Here is a 19,934-nt window from a genome sequence, read left to right as displayed (position 1 = left end):
TGTTGTGTTTATGTTAAATCTAAAAATTGCATCGTTATTGCTGTTTTTAAATGTAAATTTTGTTTTACAAAAAAGTATGATTTTTCTTAAAATGGTGCATTCCTCCTGCCAACTGCTTCACTACTGCTTTTATTGCCCTACTTTCTGGCATGTCTACAAGCTGCTTGCTCCATACGGCAATGTCTTAAGCGTACTATAGCACGCTAAATCTGATGTATTCATTTGGAGCTCTTGCCCTTGTGAATTTCCTCAACAAAACGAGCGAGGAACATACATCAGGCTTTTTAAAAATATTGTACCAGGTCTCCAATTGGTAACCAAAATATTTTTTAATTGCAACACAACACAATTGATTTATGCAAGCGTGCAAGAGCGTAGCAAATCTGTGTAGGCAATCGAGGCATAGCAGTGCGAAGGGGGCTATACTGTCCACACTTCCCTTCTGCTGTGACATTTTAGAACCACATCTATTTGTGGCATGCATTGGTGTTACTATTTTACAAATGTGTAAGTCGTATTGAATGTTTTTGAAATGCTAAAATGCATTTTGCTCAATGGTGAATGTTGTCAGGAGTTGCAGTGACGGTGGAAGTCAATCCTATCATATCCATGGGATCCATCGCTGGGAGGAATCTGCCTGCTACCGCGGGAATCTGTCAAAGGACAAATTAAAGAAAAAAAGGTGACGATGGATAAAGATTTTTAACACATGTTGTATGTGGCGAGTTTGACGAGTAGTGATTGTAATGTTCTAATGCAGTGGTCCCCAACCTTTTTGTAACTGCGGACCGGTCAACGCTTGAAAATTTGTCCCACGGACCGGGGGGGATTTTTTTTGTTTGTTTGTTTGTTTTTTTGTCTTAAAAAAATACAATCATGTGTGCTTACGGACTTTATCCTTGCAGACTGTATTGATCTATATTGATATATAATGTAGGAACCAGAAATATTAATAACAGAAAGAAAGAACTCTTTTGTGCAAATGAGTGTAAATGGGGGAGGGAGGTTTTTTGGGTTGGTGCACTAATTTTAAGTGTATTTTGTGTTTTTTATGTTGATTTAATTAATTAATAAATTTTTATTTATTTATTTATTTTGTAATTCTTGTGCCGCCCGGTACCAATTGATCCACGGACCGGTACCGGGCCGCGGCCGGATGGTTGGGGACCACTGTTCTAATGAACAGCTGAGACACGGGTATGTGCATGGGAGTTATCTGTGAACTGTATATGCAGTATGCAGATTCAATTTTGTTACTACAATGAGTTTCTTGCGTATCAATTTATCCGTACGTGCTTCCACAGTGCAACAGTTGAACAAGTTATGCACACACATTGTGTTGCGTGTTCACTGTTCTTCCAACAAGTCACTGTCAGTTATGTTCCATGTGTTTTTGTGATGATTCGGCTGCTAAAGTCCTGCCGCCACTCGCATCCGCCTTCTCGACTGCCACAGATGTATGTGGTCATTCCGTGGTCGCCCGCCTCGCCTGCTGCAGCGACGTTCGATTCGCCGCCACCTGACTCTCGTCCCTGGTGGATGCGAGGATACTTGGCCTGGCGACCCAACACCAAGTCCTCCCTCCGCCCTCCCATGACTTTTGAACTTGTTCTGTTTGTTTTCTTTGGGGACATCTGGAATCTGTCCTTTAGGGAGGGGGGGACTGTGTTGAGCCGTTGCCCGGATCATGTTTTGTTTTAGTTTAAGGCTCCCTTAGTTCTGTTTCAGCACCCCTGAGTTTATTTTTATTGGTTGCCATGGGTGGTGATTATTTTCACTTGCCTCTGATTAGTGTTAGGGATGCTCACCTGCTCCCGGGCACTAATCAGAGAATTATTCATTCCTGCCTTTCGCCACTCTCGGTCTGGTTGTTTTGTTTGCTTCATGCAACAAGTTACGTTTGGTTATTCCTGTGATTCTTGATTCTTGTTCCTGTGCTAAGCTTCGCCATAGCTCCCCATGCTGCCGTCACCCTTTTCTGTTTATTCTTGTATTCTTGACTGATTTATGGAAAATAAATCATCTTCCTACCTGGAGTTCCGTCTGCATCTTGGGAAAACGAACCGCGCATTTCCATGCCACCCAGGCGTAACAGTTTTACTTGAGACCTCTACTCCACCCTTCTGAAGTACTGCCCCAAAGGAATACATTTCAACTATGCTCCCATGCACGCACATCATGGATCATAATGAAAAGCACGGGAGAAAGCGTGAACTGTCTACAAGTGCAGGTAATTACCAAAAATAAGTAAAAACTAGTGGAGTACAAAAATCTATAAATTTATTGATATCATGTTACCCCCTGTCGAGAAGTTCATCTATCAATCCATATTTTTATTTTTGAATGAACTGTTGATAGATGGAGATTCCACCTGCAGTTTATCCTTTTCATTGCATTAGACTATTTGTTAGTTATTTATAAATTGATGTAATTTGCAATAGTTCATGTATAAATTATATAGCCTCCAGCTGATGAACATATAGTAACAGAACCAATGGCTCAACTTTTTCACTAGTAGCACCGGTGCTACTAAATAAAAAAAATTAGACACGCAGAATTTTTTTTGTAGAACAGAAAACATTTTTTAGATGAAATGTCTTAAATATCACAATTTCATTGCTTACACTCAAACAAGGTACACATGTGCGCTCATGCATATAAACACAATGCCATCATAAGGCTTACTGTAACTCTCAAACACAGAGAACATCCCTAAACTGTGCTAGCACTGTTGCTGACACAAGTGTAGGCCTGGGCTATCCTATTTTGATCTAGTTTGACCTAAAACCTAACCCATAAATGGAAATATCCATTGACGTAACTAAATATATCCACCATGCCTTGTTGTTCATACCACAACGGAGACCCCCGGGCTGTTGAACAACTTAAAGGCCTACTGAAATGAGATTTTCTTATTTAAACGGGGATAGCAGGTCCATTCTATGTGTCATACTTGATCATTTTGCGATATTGCCATATTTTTGCTGAAAGGATTTAGTAGAGAACATCGACGATAAAGTTCGCAACTTTTGGTCGCTGATAAAAAAGCCTTGCCTGTACCGGAAGTAGTGTGACGTCACAGGTTGTGGAGCTCCTCACATCTGCACATTGTTTTCAATCATGGCCAGCAGCAGCGAGAGCGATTCGGACCGAGAAAGCGACGATTACCCTATTAATTGGAGCGAGGATGAAAGATTTGTGGATGAGGAAAGTGAGAGTGAAGGATTAGAGGGCAGTGGAAGCGATTCAGATAGGGAAGATGCTGTAAGAGGCGGGTGGGACCTGATATTCAGCTGGGAATGACTAAAACAGTAAATAAACACAAGACATATATATACTCTATTAGCCACAACACAACCAGGCTTATATTTAATATGCCACAAATTAATCCCGCATAACAAACACCTCCCCCCTCCCGTCCATATAACCCGCCGATACAAATCAAACACCTGCACAACACACTCAATCCCACAGCCCAAAGTACCGTTCACCTCCGCAAAGTTCATACAGCACATATATTTCCCCAAAGTTACATAGGTGACATGCACATAGCGGCACGCACGTACGGGCAAGCGATCAAATGTTTGATCACTCACGGTAGCGCGTATCCAATTCAAAGTCCTCCTGGTAAGAGTCTCTGTTGTCCCAGTTCTCCACAAGCATGCGTATCCAACTCAAAGTCCTCCTGGTAAGAGTCTCTGTTGTGCCAGTTCTCCACAGGCCAATGGTAAATCTTGACTGTCTTATTTCGGGAATGTAAACAATGAAACACCGGCTACGTGTCTGTGTTGCTGCAGCCGGCCGCTAATACACCGCTTCCCACCTACAGCTTCCTTCTTTGCTGTCTTCATTGTTCATTAAACAAATTGCAAAAGATTCACCAACACAGAAGTCCTGAATACTGTGGAATTTTGCAATGAAAACAGACGACTTAATAGCTGGCCACAATGGTGTACCAAAATGTCCGCTACAATCCGTGACGTCACGCGCAAACGTCATCATACTGAGACGTTTTCAGCAGGATATTTTGCGGGAAATTTAAAATTGCACTTTACTAATCTAACCCGGGCGTATTGGCATGTGTTGCAAGGTTAAGATTTCATCTTTGATATATAAACTATCAGACTGTGTGGTCGGTAGTAGTGGGTTTCAGTAGGCCTTTAAGCTGTACATCAAGCAAGAATGGGAACAAATTCCACCCCAGAAGCTTAAAAAATGTGTCTCCTCAGTTCCCAAACGTTTACTGAGTGTTAAAAGGAAAGGCCATGTAACACAGTGGTGAACATGCCCTTTCCCAACTACTTTGGCACGTTTTGCAGCCATGAAATTCTAAGTTTATTATTATTTGCAAAAAAAAAATAAAGTTTGAGTTTGAACATCAAATATCTTGTCTTTGTAGCATATTCAATTGAATATGGGTTGAAAAGGATTTGCAAATCATTGTATTCCGTTTATATTTACATCTAACACAATTCCCCAACTCATATGGAAACAGGGTTTGTATATAACAGCAGTGTGTGCCTTTAAAAAGGCAGTGCCTGTTGCCTAGTGACGTGTGACATCAGCGAGTCTCGCAGTCACAGACTCACGGGCAGGCATTGAGATGTTTTTGTTCGCTTAGCAGGCTAGCAGCAGCTGTTTGTCTGCGCTAACGGCAGCTCCTTTGAATCTTTCACTGGTTTGTGTAAATAGATTGTGCTTCCATGGCTGTGTTATTGTCAACGAACGTGGTATTATTTGGATGGCAAGTTTGTCGCTTTAATCATTGATATGCTGTTCACAATTCCGACCCTCATAGTTACTTACGCACAGTTGAGTTTGTGTCAAATGGTGGTGAAAAAAACATTATTTTACTGATCAGTTACCCAACTAAGATCTAGTTTGGGTGGTGAGGCTCTCAGCGCGAGTGATCACAGTCCAATGTTTCAATTGTTAAGGTTTTAATTAATTCCAAACATGCTGAACAAAAAAGTTTAATGTAGTTTTATAAAATTTGGATGGATTTATTTCAGGAGCAAAACGCGGTAAAAGGGTTGAAATTCCTTTTCGCACATGCTTTGTTTTTTTTTAAATGGTAAATGGGTTATACTTGTATAGCGCTTTTCTACCTTCAAGGTACTCAAAGCGCTTTGACACTATTTCCACATTCACACACACATTCACACACTGATGGCGGGAGCTGCCATCCAAGGCCCTGACCACGACCCATCAGGAGCAAGGGCGAAGTGTCTTGCCCAAGGACACAACAGACGTGACGAGGTCGGTTGAAGGTGGAGATTGAACCAGGAACCTTCACATTGCTGGCATGGCCACTCTCCCAACTGTGCCACGCCGTCCCCAACATGTTTTTTGTTGTTTTTTTTAAGTCACACGGCCTATTTTTTGGCACATTTGCGATTAAATGTGTTGCGCCGTACAGCACTGTTGCCATCTCTCTGTTACGCCTGTGTGTCTTTCAGGCCTCCCAAGACGCAGACTGGTCATTAAAATGCAGACGGATGAATGGACTGAAAGATTCCCAGCTGAATTGATGGAGCAGGTGAAAATCAAACGTTTGGATCCCACAGTCAAACACAAAGACCACTCATCTTGTGTGCAGGTCCCTTTTCTGTCTGCCAACACCTCTCCAATGCCAAAACCCAAACAAGAGGACACACGTCAAGGTCCAAAGGCTCATCAGAGGCACAGTTAAGTCTTCTATGTGATAATACTGTGATAATACTGCTCCAGAAAACAACTCCATGAATGTTTACATTTTACAGCAACACCTACACCAGGGGTGTCCAAACTTTTCCCATTGAGGGCCGCACACGGAAAAATTAAAGCATGTGGGGGCCATTTTGATATTTTTCATTTTCAAACCATAACAAAATATATGGATTTTTTAAATTATTTTACCTTTAGGGGTCCCGGGGACCATAAAGGGTCTCAGTCATTAAAATTTAAAAAATAAGTCAAATTATTATTTTTATTTATTTAACGCTTACAGTAAATCTCTATATCAACTTCAAGTTGATATAAAGTAATAAAAAAAAAAGTTTTATGGCTTTTCTGTCAAAAACAACTTTGTTTTTTATAGTAAAACTGAAATATGCAGTATTTAGTAACTAGAGCCCTGAAAGATCAATAATGCAGGACACCATTGATTTTAACTATTTAATATTTTTGAGTAATCACAGTGAAAAAATAAATAAAATACCACTAAATATATTTGGGATCCAAAAGGTGCCTCACTAATAAAGTGATACATTTGTATTAGGTTTTTCTTTTACTTTCAACACTTAAGTTACGAGATCAAATTCAGATATATCTGTCGATTTTACGTTTGAATTATTATTTTGTTTGTTTTTTATGCTCTATTGTCAAATAAAACTTTGATGTTTTTATAAGGCAACTACACAATATATGCAATATTTACCACATAAAACATTTTAAAGTGAAATATTTGAAGTAATTGGAGCTTTGAAAATAATTCATTATAGCATGGATTTTTTGTCATTTTTTTTTGAGCAATGGCAAAAAAAGAAAAATAAAGAAAGACAAAAGAAAAAAAAACAGCCTGCATGGCAGCTTTGTGTCAACATTGAAACTTTTTCTCGTTAGATTTCACCTCCTTCCACTTTTTTTAATGTTATTTTTAATTTTGCAATAACATTTCCAGAATGTGTGGCGGGCCGGTAAACAATTAGCTGCGGGCTGCAAATGGCCCCCGGGCCGCACTTTGGACACCCCTGACCTACACTCTCCCTCATACGTGGTGTGCAGTAAATAAGTGTGTAAAGTTTAGTTCACTTTGGACATGCTGGTCTCATATACACAATTCTCAAGTCAAAAACTGTTTAAGAGTATGTGAAACTAGCTTCAGTTTGTTGTCACCATTTGTATTATTTTAGGTTCACAAAAATGTTTAATAATTCCGTTGAATGCTACTGATGTACTTACCGTATTTTCCGGACCATAAGGCGCACCGCATTATAAGGCGCACTGCCGATGAGTGGTCTATTTTTGATCTTGGTTCAAATATTAGGAGCACCGACTTATAGGGCGCATTAAAGGATTCATATTATTTTTTTTTTTCTGAATGTAAAACACTTCCTTGTGGTCTACATAACATGTAATGGTGGTTCTTTGGTCAAAACGTTGCATAGATGATGTTTTACAGATCATCTTCAAGCCGCTTTTTTGACAGTCTCTTCCGGATGCGCCGTTCTGTAAGCTGTTTTATTTACGTGGCTCACCTTCGGCAGTGTCTTCTCCCCGTCATCTTTGTTGTAGCGGTGTAGCGTGCAAGGACGGGGGTGGAAGAAGTGTCAAAAGATGGAGCTAACTGTTTTAATGACATTCAGACTTTACTTAAAGGCCTACTGAAATGATTTTTTTTTATTTAAACGGGGATAGCAGATCCATTCTATGTGTCATACTTGATCATTTCGCGATATTTTCATATTTTTGCTAAAAGGATTTAGTAGAGAACATCGACGATAAAGTTCGCAACTTTTGGTCGCTGATAAAAAAAGCCTTGCCTGTACTGGAAGTAGCGTGACGTCACAGGTTGAAAGGCTCCTCACATTTCCCCATTGTTTACACCAGCAGCAAAAGCGATTCGGACCGAGAAAGCGACAATTACCCCATTAATTTGAGCCAGGATGAAAGATTTGTGGATGAGGAACGTAAGAGTGAAGGACTAGAGTGCAGTGCAGGACGCATCTTTTTTCACTCTGACCGTAACTTAGGTACAAGCTGGCTCATTGGATTCCACACTCTCTCCTTTTTCTATTGTGGATCACGGATGTGTATTTTAAACCACCTCGGATACTATATCCTCTTGAAAATGAGAGTTGAGAACGCGAAATGGACATTCACAGTGACTTTTATCTCCACGACAATACATCGGCGAAGCACTTTAGCTACGGAGCTAACGTGATAGCATCGGGCTTAACTGCAGATAGAAACAAAATAAATAAACCCCTGACTGGAAGGATAGACAAAAAATCAACAATACTATTAAACCATGGACATGTAACTACACGGTTAATGCTTTCCAGCCTGGCGAAGCTTAACAATGCTGTTGCTAACGACACCATTGAAGCTAACTTAGCAACGGGACCTCACAGAGCTATGCTAAAAACATTAGCTATCCACCTACGCCAGCCAGCCCTCATCTGCTCATCAACACCCGTGCTCACCTGTGTTCCAGCGATCGACGGAGCGACGAAGGACTTCATCCGATCATAGATGCGGTCGGCGGCTAGCGTCAGATAGCACGTCTGCTATCCAAGTCAAAGTCCTCCTGGTTGTGTTGCTGTAGCCAGCCGCTAATACACCGATCCCACCTAAAGTTTTCTTCTTTGCAGTCTTCATTGTTCATTAAACAAATTGCAAAAGATTCACCAACACAGATGTCCAGAATACTGTGGAATTTAGCGATGAAAACCGAGCTTTTTGTATTGGATACAATGTGACCGAATACTTCCGTTTCAACGATTGACGTCACGCGCATACGTCATCATACATAGACGGTTTCAACCGGAAGTTTAGCGGGAAATTTAAAATTGCATTTTATATGTTAACCCGGCCGTATTGGCATGTGTTGCAATGTTAAGATTTCATCATGGATATATAAACTATCAGACTGCGTGGTCGGTAGTAGTGGGTTTCAGTAGGCCTTTAAATCAATACCGGAGCAGCATCTCCTCATCCAAAACACAGGAATTGTGTTCCGGGAAAAACCGTCCGACCGGAATTCTAATAACTAAAGTTCTTTGGGTGAATAACGGAAACTCACTAGACCGGTATGTTTTAGCGCTTTCATAAGAACTTTACACTAAATCGCATTTGACTATAGCACACGAAATTGTATTGTTTGCACACGCTGATTACCATGTGGTGTTAGGGCTCGATTTACCAAGATCCAAAGTGTGTTTGCATGCACTAAAAAACAAATTATTGCATTAATTTGGTTGAAACCAGCTTTTTAAAACACATGGAAGAACCTTGCCTTTTTTGTAATTTTGTTTTAATAGGTTCTAAATATGTTAATCCCATCTAAATAAGGACATGCACCTGGGGTTAGGCTGATTGGCAACCCTAAAACTGGACCCCGTGTGTGAATGTTGTCTGTCTGTGTTGGCCCTGCGATGAGGTGGTGTACACCGTCTTCCACCCGGGTGCAGCTGGGATAGGCTCCAACCCACCCGCGACCCCGAGAGGGACAAGCAGTAGAAAATGGATGGATGGTTAAAAAAATACACCTAAATAGTTTGTTTGGAAAACATTTATTGTTTTGTTGTTTTTTTTAACAAAAAAGTTCCAACACATTCAATATAAAGTGGCCAGATTTTGATTTTAAATACTCATGTCATTATTCAGTTAAATATGATTATAAATATCAAGTTGTCCTTTATTTCAGAGTGTTAAGTAGAGATAGGATTATCATCAGTGGGTAAAACAAATCATTATAATACATCATTATTATTGTGTTCTTAGTGCCTCTCCTAGGGGTTGAGTCTCTGTCGTCTTTTAAAAACCAGTGATGCCTCTTTTTCTAACTTTAATCGAGTGTCTTTGAACGCACCACTGTTATGAGATGCAAAAAGTGAAACGTAAACATAACTTTCTCCGATGCTGCCACAGATGGATTATTTTCTTTTTTATCTTCTTCTATCACTTCATCTTTGTTGCAAAACATCGGCGCCATGAATGCAAAGGTGAGCTTCGATGACATTATGACGTCTGTGTCGAGTGAAGTGTTCGAAATAGCATTTGCTGTTATACAGGTGGAACATACAATTTTTAGGTAGTCTTGGACATTTTTCATTTGATTCAAGCCACCTTATTATAGAACTTTCACAGACATATTTATGTTATCTGCTCCGCTGCTCCCAGTCTGTGGAACGCTCTCCATGACCACCTGAGGGCACCACAGACTGTGGATGCTTTTAAAAAAGGCTTAAAAGTCCTTCTTTTAAAAAAAAAAGCCTCTTTTTTAGATATATGCATACTAGTTATAGCTATTTGGCTGTTCTAGTTTTTCTTTTTCTTTTTTTTCTTTATCTTTTGTTATTTATTTATTTTTTAATACACTGTAGCACTTTGAGATTGTTTACTCAATATAAAGTGCTTTTTACAAATAAAATATATTATTATTATTATTATCATCTTAACATTTGTGACAGTTTTGTTATATAATTACATCTTTAAATGACGGAAAAAACTTTCAAACTTTTACAAAAGCCCAATAACGGTAATGGCACAAACTGTCCAGGCAGCAATAACATTGTGGTAAACTCATTGAAAACAACATTTTGGCAAGTTTAAGATGAATGAGTTTCACAAAGACAGCTGAGTAGCAACATTTTAAAGTGCATGCCGAGCTAGATAAAGTTGCTGAAGGATGACCGCCAATAATACTTCTGACTAATAGTTTGTTTCCCGCCACAATGATTTAGAGAACTTTTGTAACTGAAATTTTGGAGCAAATCAGAACAACAGTTTATTCTTGCATTAGGCCAGTGACCCACCAGGTCCTGGGGGCCTCATGTTTTAAGCGTGTGTATGCACAACAACCTGGTAACCGCCCTTTTTTACCACAAAGTTGAGATGTATCAAGAGTGAACTGAACGGGAAGCGCCAACTTCATGGCTGTCGTACACACATTTCTGTGGATATGTTGGCGACACCCTTGAGGCGATGCTGGCTAACTCTTTAAATAACAAAACGTCAATTACTCCTCTGAATGATTGATGTGCACGTCAGAGACATAAGAACAATTAACACACCCCCATGTGTGGAATTACACAAATAGATATTAAAGCATAGGCAAAGTGCTGCAAAAAAGAAACACTTTTTAGTGGCATGTTATCGAGATATATTAAATTCCTGTATACAAGGCAGCTGAACAGGCCGGAAATCAAGCACAATTTTAAGCCGGTTTTCCGAATGTAATCGGAGCTATTGAATGCAAACATATTTCTATAAATAACAAATATGTACCATATTTTCCGGACTATAAGGCGCACTTAAAATATATATTTTTTACCCCTCAAAACTCGACAGTGCACCTTATAACCCGGTGCGCCTAATGTACGGAATAATTCTGGTTTTGCTTACCGACCTCGAAGCAATTTTATTTGGTACATGGTGAAATGATAAGTGTGACCAGTAGATGGCAGTCACACGTAAGAGATATGTGTAGACTGCAATATGATGGCAGTCACACATAAGAGATACGTGTAGACTGCATTATGATGGCAATATGACTCAAGTAAACAACAATATAATTTCAAATGTTCCATTGAAAATATAGAACATTACACACAGCGCTCAAAAATCTATCAAAATGTTTTAGTAGGACTTTGGTAAGCTATGAAGCTGCACCGCTTGAAGGATTGTTGGCGCATTAAACATATGAGTATTATTATGGTGTGTGTAAAAGGTAAGACATTTTATCTGCCGTTTTGTTTCGCAATATGCAAAAGCAACTTTTCTTACCTTTTGGTACCTGCTGATCTGTATTTGGGATCTGCATAAATCCTGAAAAATTGTGAGTGTCCGATAAGCTTCTTCTTTTTCTCTATCTTCTTGTTATGTGACATTCATCCTCCACTGTTGCCATTTCTAATATAAAATAGTGTAAAGTTCTTACTTATATCTGTCAGTAAACTCGGCATGAAAGCGCTAAAACATACCGGTGTAGTGATTTGACATTATTCACCCAAGGAACTTTAGTTATTAGAGTTCCGGTCGGACGTTTTTTCATGGGACACATTTTCGGCCTTGTTGTTTCCGGATGAGGAGATGCTGCTCCGTTATTGATTTAAGTAAAGTCTGAATGTCATTAAAACAGTTAGCTCCATCTTTTGACACTTCTTCCACTCCCGTCCTTGCACGCTACACCGCTACAACAAAGATGACAGGGAGAAGACTCTGTCAAAGGTGAGCCACGTAAATAAGACCGCTCACAAAACGTCGCATCTGGAAGCGACTGTCAGAAAGCGGCTTGAAGATGATCTGTAAAACATAATCTATGCAACATTTTGACCAAATAACCACCATTACATGTTATGTAGACCACAAGGAAGTGTTTTACATTTCGAAAAAAATTATAATAATATGACTCCTATAATCCGGTGCGCTTTATATATGAAAAAACATCGAAAATAGACCGTTCATCGGCAGTGCGCCTTATAATCCGGTGCACCCTATGGTCCGGAAAATACGGTATATGTCAACAGGAAACATTTTCATTGGATCAACGTACAGATCAAACACATGATTCTTACATTCTAAGTAACAGCATGTTAGGTAACAGGCTACAAGCTGGCATTGTGCACAATTTGAGGCTTCTCGGTGAGTACATGTATTTATGTCATTGTCCTAATATTCATTCTCGTGATGCACTTTGAGCATATTTGCCCTCAAACGTTATATCCCGTCTTTACAGCATCATCACAGGTCAGTGATTAAAGTTAGTGACTTGGCTGTATTTTTCTTTTGTTCTTTTCTGTGAAATACTAAACCACACCTTTTCCCCGGCGCATGCACTGCTGCACTAACTTGCAACCATATTGGTACAGAGTACAATTTTACACTCCAGCAAGAAGCAGCTCCAACTCATTGTCGGTGAAATTACTCTTCGTTTTTTTTTTTGTAGCCTTGCTCATTATCTTTGTGGTTTTTTTTAGGATTTTAGGCACATGGCTAATTTAAATATGATTTGCGTATTTAAATGAGGGTGTGGCCCAGCCATTCCAACAGTTGCGCTCAATTCCACGAAAACCAGTGAAGTTGGCACGTTGTGTATTTTGTAAATAAAAACAGAATACAATGATTTGCAAATCCTTTTCAACTTATATTCAATTGAATAGACTGCAAATACAAGATATTTAATGTTCCAACTGAGAAACTTTTTATTGCAAATAATCATTAACTTTGAGTTTAATGGCAGCAACACATTGCAAAAAAGTTGGCACAGGGGCATTTCTACCAATGTGTTACATGGCCTTTCCTTTTAACGACACTCAGTAAAAGTTTGGGAACTGAGGAAACCAATTGTTTAAGCTTTTCAGGTGGAATTATTTCCCATTCTTGCTTGATGTACATTAAGGTGTTCCGTTGTGGTATTTTAGGGTTCATAATGCGCCACACATTTTCAATGGGAGACAGGTCTGTACTACAGGCAGGCTAGTCTAGTACCCACACTCTTTTACTATAAAGGCACGCTGTTGTAACACGTGGCATGGCATTGTCTTGCTGAAATAAGCAGGGGCGTCCATGGTAGCGTTGCTTTGATGGCAACAAAGTTTGCTCCAAAACCTGTATGAACCTTTCAGCAATAATGGTGCCCTCACAGATGTGTAAGTTACCCATGCTTTGGGCACTAATACACCCCCATGCCATCACAGATGCTGGCTTTTGAACTTTGCGCCTAGGACAGTCTGGATGGTTCTTTTCCTCTTTGTTTCGGAGGACACGACGTCCACAGTTTCCAAAAACAATTTGGAAATGTGGACTCGTCAGACCACAGAACACTTTTCTGGCGTTTCTGGGTGTTGTTGATAAATGGCTTTCGCTTTGCATAGTAGAGTTTTAACTTGCACTTACAGATGTAGCGACAAGCTGTAGTAACTGACAGTGGTTTTACGAAGTGTTCCTGAGCCCATGTGGTGATATCCTTTACACACTGATGTCGCTTTTGGATGCCGATAATATCATTGCTTAAGTGCAGTGGTTTCACCAGATTCTCTGAACCTTTTAATGATATTACGGACCGTAGATGGTGAAATCCCCAAATTTCTTGCAATAGCTCATAGAAAAATGTCGTTCTTAAACTGTTGGACCATTTGCTCACGCATTTGTTCACAAAGTGGTGACTCTCGCCCCATCCTTATTTGTGAATGACTGGAAGCTGCTTTTATACCCAATCATGGCACCCACCTGTTCCCAATTAGCCTGTTCACCTGTGGAATGTGTTCCAAATAAGTGTTTGATGAGCATTCCTCAACTTCCTCAGTCTTTTTTGCCACTTGTGCCAGCTTTTTTGAAACAAATGAGCTAATATTTGCAAGAAATAACGTTTTCCAGTTCAAACGTTAAGTATTTTGTCTTTGCAGTCTATTTAATTGAATATAGGTTGGAAAGGATTTGCAAATCATTGTATTCTGTTTTTATTTACGATTTACACAACGTGCCAACTTCACTGGTTTTGGGTTTTGTACATGAAGCCCCAGGAGATGCAGCGTTACTAAAATATAGCAGGTTTTTTAAGGTCAAACAGTTGCAGGACTGGAGTGAAACAAAACTTCATGATTTTTCCATCCATGGAGTCAGAGGGCCATGTTTAGGACTACTCAGCCATGACGAGAGAAACAGGACATGGCCAATCCTCCCGAAGGGTTCCATCACCTGTATATGCATACACGGGTGGGTCGGATCCACGGGGAGTTGTCAGCGACTCTCGGCGTCTCTAATGAAGTGCGGTGGTTTTGACTGGCAGATGGGTAACGGGCCGCGGGGGTGTGGGAGTGGAAGTGTGACTGATTGGATGCACGTTTAATGATGCGACACAAACACACTGTCAGAGGGCCAGTCTAGCGTTTTTTTTTGTTTTTTTTCCCCATACATGTCCGTTTGCATCTCTGAAACAGTCGACAGGGTCCGCACTTGTTGACATTGAAAGGTCGCCTGTGACACTTTACTACAAGATTGCGGAAAACGTGCGTATTTTTCTGTTTAATGATGACCACAGGACACTCGGATGTTGCAGCTGTCAGTGTCGCGACTTTGAACGCATATTTCCCCGTTCCTCATTCCTCCACTTTTTGTATTCATTTATCTCGCGTCTATGACAGCATCAAAAGCAGATGAGTGAAATGGCGATGATAAAAGAACGAGATCCTACATGTGCCGACGTTCCTGGCAATGGCTGCCTGGTTTAAAGACTGCTTTTTCTTTTTTTTTTTTTACCCCTTTCAATTATTTTAAACTAGCGACATCTCTCCAAAGAGGTGACAACACTGACAAAGCTCGCCGAGCGTCTATCAGCTGGGAAATAATTTGATGTCACTCACTTTTTATTTGTTGCATATCGAGGCGAGTGGCGGCGGGAATCGATTCACGCTGACATGATGAGAGGAAATGAGAAAAGGTTGTGATTTACGACGTCGGCGGCGGCGGCGGCCAACCCTTCACGCCGTCCCCCAAATTTTAATTGGTCCAATTTTCCTTGTGTTGTATACAAGCTAAGGGATAGTAATTAGCCTGAATATTTTGAAGTAGTCATTTTAATTGAGCTGAATATAAGACGACCCCCCTCTTTTAGGAGACAACTTTTTGGAAAAATGTTGTTTTTTTTGTGGAAAAACTCAAAACGCAAAATGTTGCTTGTCCTTTTTTGAAATGATATTGTACAAGTATATGTAGACTTTTGACCACGACTGCATATATACAAACCCCGTTTCCATATGAGTTGGGAAATTGTGTTAGATGTAAATATAAACGGAATACAATGATTTGCAAATCAACCCATATTCAATTGAATGCACTACAAAGACAAGATATTTGATGTTCAAACTCATAAACTTTATTTTTTTTTGCAAATAATAATTAACTTAGAATTTCATGGCTGCAACACGTGCCAAAGTAGTTGGGAAAGAGCATGTTCACCACTGTGTTACATGGCTTTTCCTTTTAACAACACTCAGTAAACGTTTGGGAACTGAGGAGACACATTTTTTAAGCTTCTCAGGTGGAATTCTTTCCCATTCTTGCTTGATGTACAGCTTAAGTTGTTCAACAGTCCGGGGGTCTCCGTTGTGGTATTTTAGGTTTCATAATGCGCCACACATTTTCAATGGGAGACAGGTCTGGACTACAGGCAGGCCAGTCTAGTACCCGCACTCTTTTACTATGAAGCCACGTTGATGTAACACGTGGCTTGGTATTGTCTTGCTGAAATAAGCAGGGGCGTCCATGGTAACGTTGCTTAGATGGCAACATGTGTTGCTCCAAAACCTGTATGTACCTTTCAGCATTAATGGTGCCTTCACGGATGTGTAAGTTATCCATGCCTTGGGCACTAATACACCCCCATACCATCACAGATGCTGGCTTTTCAACTTTGCGCCTATAACAATCCGGATGGTTCTTTTCCTCTTTGGTCCGCAGGACACGACGTCCACAGTTTCCAAAAACAATTTGAAATGTGAACTCGTCAGACCACAGAACACTTTTCCACTTTGTATCAGTCCATCTTAGATGAGCTCAGGCCCAGCAAAGCCGACGGCGTTTCTGGGTGTTGTTGATAAACGGTTTTCGCCTTGCATAGGAGAGTTTTAACTTGCACTTACAGATGTAGCAACCAACTGTAGTTACTGACAGTGGGTTTCTGAAGTGTTCCTGAGCCCATGTGGTGATATCCTTTACACACTGATGTCGCTTGTTGATCCTGAGGGATCGAAGGTCACGGGCTTAGCTGCTTACGTGCAGTGATTTCTCCAAATTCTCTGAACTCTTTGATGATAGTACGGACCGTAGATGGTGAAATCCCTCAATTCCTAGCAATAGCTGGTTGAGGAAGGTTTTTCTTAAACTGTTCAACAATTTGCTCACGCATTTGTTGACAGTGGTGACCCTCGTCCCATCCTTGTTTGTGAATGACTGAGCATTTCATGGAATCTACTTTTATACCCAATCATGGCACCCACCTGTTCCCAATTGGCCTGTTCACCTGTGGGATGTTCCAAATAAGTGTTTGATGAGCATTCCTCAACTTTATCAGTATTTATTGCCACCTTTCCCAACTTCTTTGTCATGTGTTGCTGGCATCAAATTCTGAAGTTAATGATTATTTGCACAAAAAAAAAGTTTAGCAGTTTGAACATCAAATATGTTGTCTTTGTAGCATATTCAACTGAATATGGGTTGAAAATGATTTGCAAATCGTTGTATTCCGTTTACATTTACATCTAACACAATTTCCCAACTCATATGGAAACGGGGTTTGTATATCTTAACCTAAATCGTAAATCAAAATGTTAAATCCAATTCTAAATGTTGAATCTAAATGTAAATCTGAAATCTAAATGTGAGCCCTACATGTTACATCTAAATATGTAATCTAAATGTATGTGTTAAATCTAAATGTGAGCGCTATATGTTAAATCTCAATGTGAGCACTAAAATGTAAATCTAAACCTAAATGTTAAATCTAAATCTTAAATGTAATCGCTATCTTAAATCTGGATACCTTCTGTTTTTTGCTAACTTTATAACTTTTCAGCCACTTTTGTTTATATCATGTCTTGTCCATCTCCCCATGTCTAAACTGCCATACACCAATTGGCACTAGGCCATTTGATTTTCATCATTTTTTTTGTTCGTGGCCCAGCGCACATTGTCGAAATACAATTTTGAGAGTTTATTCTGTGGGTTATCATTAAATTAGTAGCATGTTTCAGATTTTTCTCTTACCATTATGCCAGGGGAACTCAAATCTCTCATATTGATTTCAATGAGGTCCACTTATTGAGGTAGGTCAGCTTAAAGCAGTCATACTGTAATATTCAAAACTTTACTGTGGTTGTAATGCTTAATTTTACTGTAGCTGTCCATTTCCTTTTTGTTTACCTTTTAAACATTGCATGTTTTATTATCTCCGCATCTTTAGAATGACTTCTTGTGCTTTCCCAAACTCCATGAGACCTGTGGGCGGTGTGTTGTTGTGTCATTAATGTGACAAGAATCCTATACTTGCAGCTTGGTATGCTGATTTCACTGCATTTGATTCTGTTGTTGTCACGTCTGGATGTCGAGGAAACGTCTCATAATGTCGTTTTAAGTTGGACGTCTTCATAACAGCAATAGTTTCCTGCATATAAAGCACAGAGGTCTTTGGAGGAAGAAAAACAGGGTTTCTGCAAGTCTAATTTGTTTTTTAATGCCACTTCAAATACATTTAATGCCCAGATAGTTAATATAGTCAAAAGCTTAAAATTGTCTGTATGGACAAAATCTAGAGCATTTGACCCAGAGTGAGACTTATTGTATCCAGTTTGAAAGACTAAGAAAAGACACACACAGTGAAGGCAAAGGTATTAAGTTCATTTTCATTTATCAATCCAATTGTCTTGACTACCGGCCTTCATTGGTATTATTTTTTTAATGCCTATGGACATCAAATGTAATGCTTTTTAATGCCACTTAAGGCCTTAATTGTTCGCAAAATCAATTTAAAGACGTTTAATGCTTTTAAATGACCCCTTGGAAACTCTGAATATTTAGTCCCATTTTGTTGGAATTGACGGTTTTCACGGTCCAACTTTTCTTTCAATGGCGAATTTGGAACACTCCATTTTCATGCAAAGAACGCTCCCGACAGCTGGCGAAGTGTCGATACGAAAGTGAAACTTAAAGTGCACACATCAGTAAACTCTTGAGTGATGCAGTCACAGGCGATCAGTGTAGCGTTGGTACGGGGGGAGTCATGATAAACACGTGTCAACCCAGACAACATAATGATGGAATAACCCCCGACGTAACATCCATCCATCCATCTTCTTCCGCTTATCCGAGGTCGGGTCGCGGGGGCAGCAGCCTAAGCATGGAAACCCAGACTTCCCTCTCCCCAGCCACTTGGTCCAGCTCCTCCCGGGGGATCCCGAGGCGTTCCCAGGCCAGCCGGGAGAGATAGTCTTCCCAACGTGTCCTGGGTCTTCCCCGTGGCCTCCTACCGGTCGGACGTGCCCGAAACACCTCCCTAGGGAGGCCTTCGGGTGGCATCCTGACCAGACTCATCTGGCTCCTCTCGATGTGGAGGAGCAGCGGCTTTACTTTGAGCTCTTCCCGGATGGCAGAGCTTCTCACCCTATCTGTAAGGGAGAGCCCCGCCACCCGGCGGAGGAAACTCATTTCAGCCGCTTGTACCCGTGATCTTGTCCTTTCGGTCATAACCTAAAGCTCATCACCATAGGTGAGGATGGGAACGTAGCTCGACTGGTAAATTGAGAGCATTGCCTTTCGGCTCAGCTCCTTCTTCACCACAACGGTTCGATACAGCGTCCGCATTACTGAAGACGCCGCACCGATCCGCCTGTCGATCTCACCATCTACTCTTCCCCCACTCGTGAACAAAACTCTGAGGTACTTGAAGTCCTCCACTTGGGGCAGGGTCTCCTCCCCAACCCGGAGATGGCACTCCACCCTTTCCCGGGCGAGAACCATGGACTCGGACTTGGAGGTGTTGATTCCCATCCCAGTCGCCTCACACTCGGCTGCGAACCGATCCAGTGAGAGCTGAAGATCCTGGCCAGATGAAGCCATCAGGACCACATCATCTGCAAATAGCAGAGACCTAATCCTGCCACCAAACTAGATCCCCTCAACGCCTTGACTGCGCCTAGAAATTATGTCCATAAAAGTTATGAACAGAATCGGTGACAAAGGGCAGCCTTGGCGGAGTCCAACCCTCACTGGAAACGGGTCCGACTTACTGCCGGTGTCACGCCAAATTTCTTCCCTCTACAAAACCTTCCCTCCCCCATTTACTTCCGGGGCTGCGTCCAATAAAATCACAAAGTTGCCGGTGGTCCTTAACCTGCACGCAACTGTCCTGTTTCGCGCCTGTACAAAAAAAAACAATAATCGATTTCTTCAGATTCCAGCAGCTGTCAAAGACGAAGTATCCTTCCAGCGACGGGCAGTCAAAGCCGAAGTGCTATCGATCGCTGTCAATGACGTAAGAGGAAACATGACCACGGAAGTAAATGGGGGAGGGAGGGTTTTTGTAGAGGGAAGAAATTTGGCGTGACACCTGCAATGCGGACCAAGCTCTGACACTGATCGTACAGGGAGCGGACCGCCACAATAAGATAGTCCGTAACCCCATACTCTCTGAGCACTCCCCACAGGACTTCCCGGGGTACACGGTCGAATGCCTT

At 40.8% G+C, this 19,934-nt stretch overlaps 1 long non-coding RNA gene across 1 annotated transcript; it reads left to right on the top strand.

Annotated features, from left to right (window-relative positions):
- The first annotated feature begins 565 nt into the window (after nucleotides 1-565).
- LOC133662840 (uncharacterized) lies at nucleotides 566-5,651 on the top strand. The gene is made up of 3 exons (XR_009828176.1): nucleotides 566-682; nucleotides 5,460-5,539; nucleotides 5,600-5,651. It is a non-coding gene; the product is annotated as an uncharacterized LOC133662840 (long non-coding RNA).
- Nucleotides 5,652-19,934: the final 14,283 nt, after the last annotated feature.

The sequence above is a fragment of the Entelurus aequoreus genome, linkage group LG12 (assembly GCF_033978785.1).
Source record: "Entelurus aequoreus isolate RoL-2023_Sb linkage group LG12, RoL_Eaeq_v1.1, whole genome shotgun sequence".
Taxonomy (NCBI): Eukaryota; Metazoa; Chordata; class Actinopteri; order Syngnathiformes; family Syngnathidae; genus Entelurus; species Entelurus aequoreus.
This window is presented reverse-complemented; position numbering and strand designations above follow the sequence as displayed.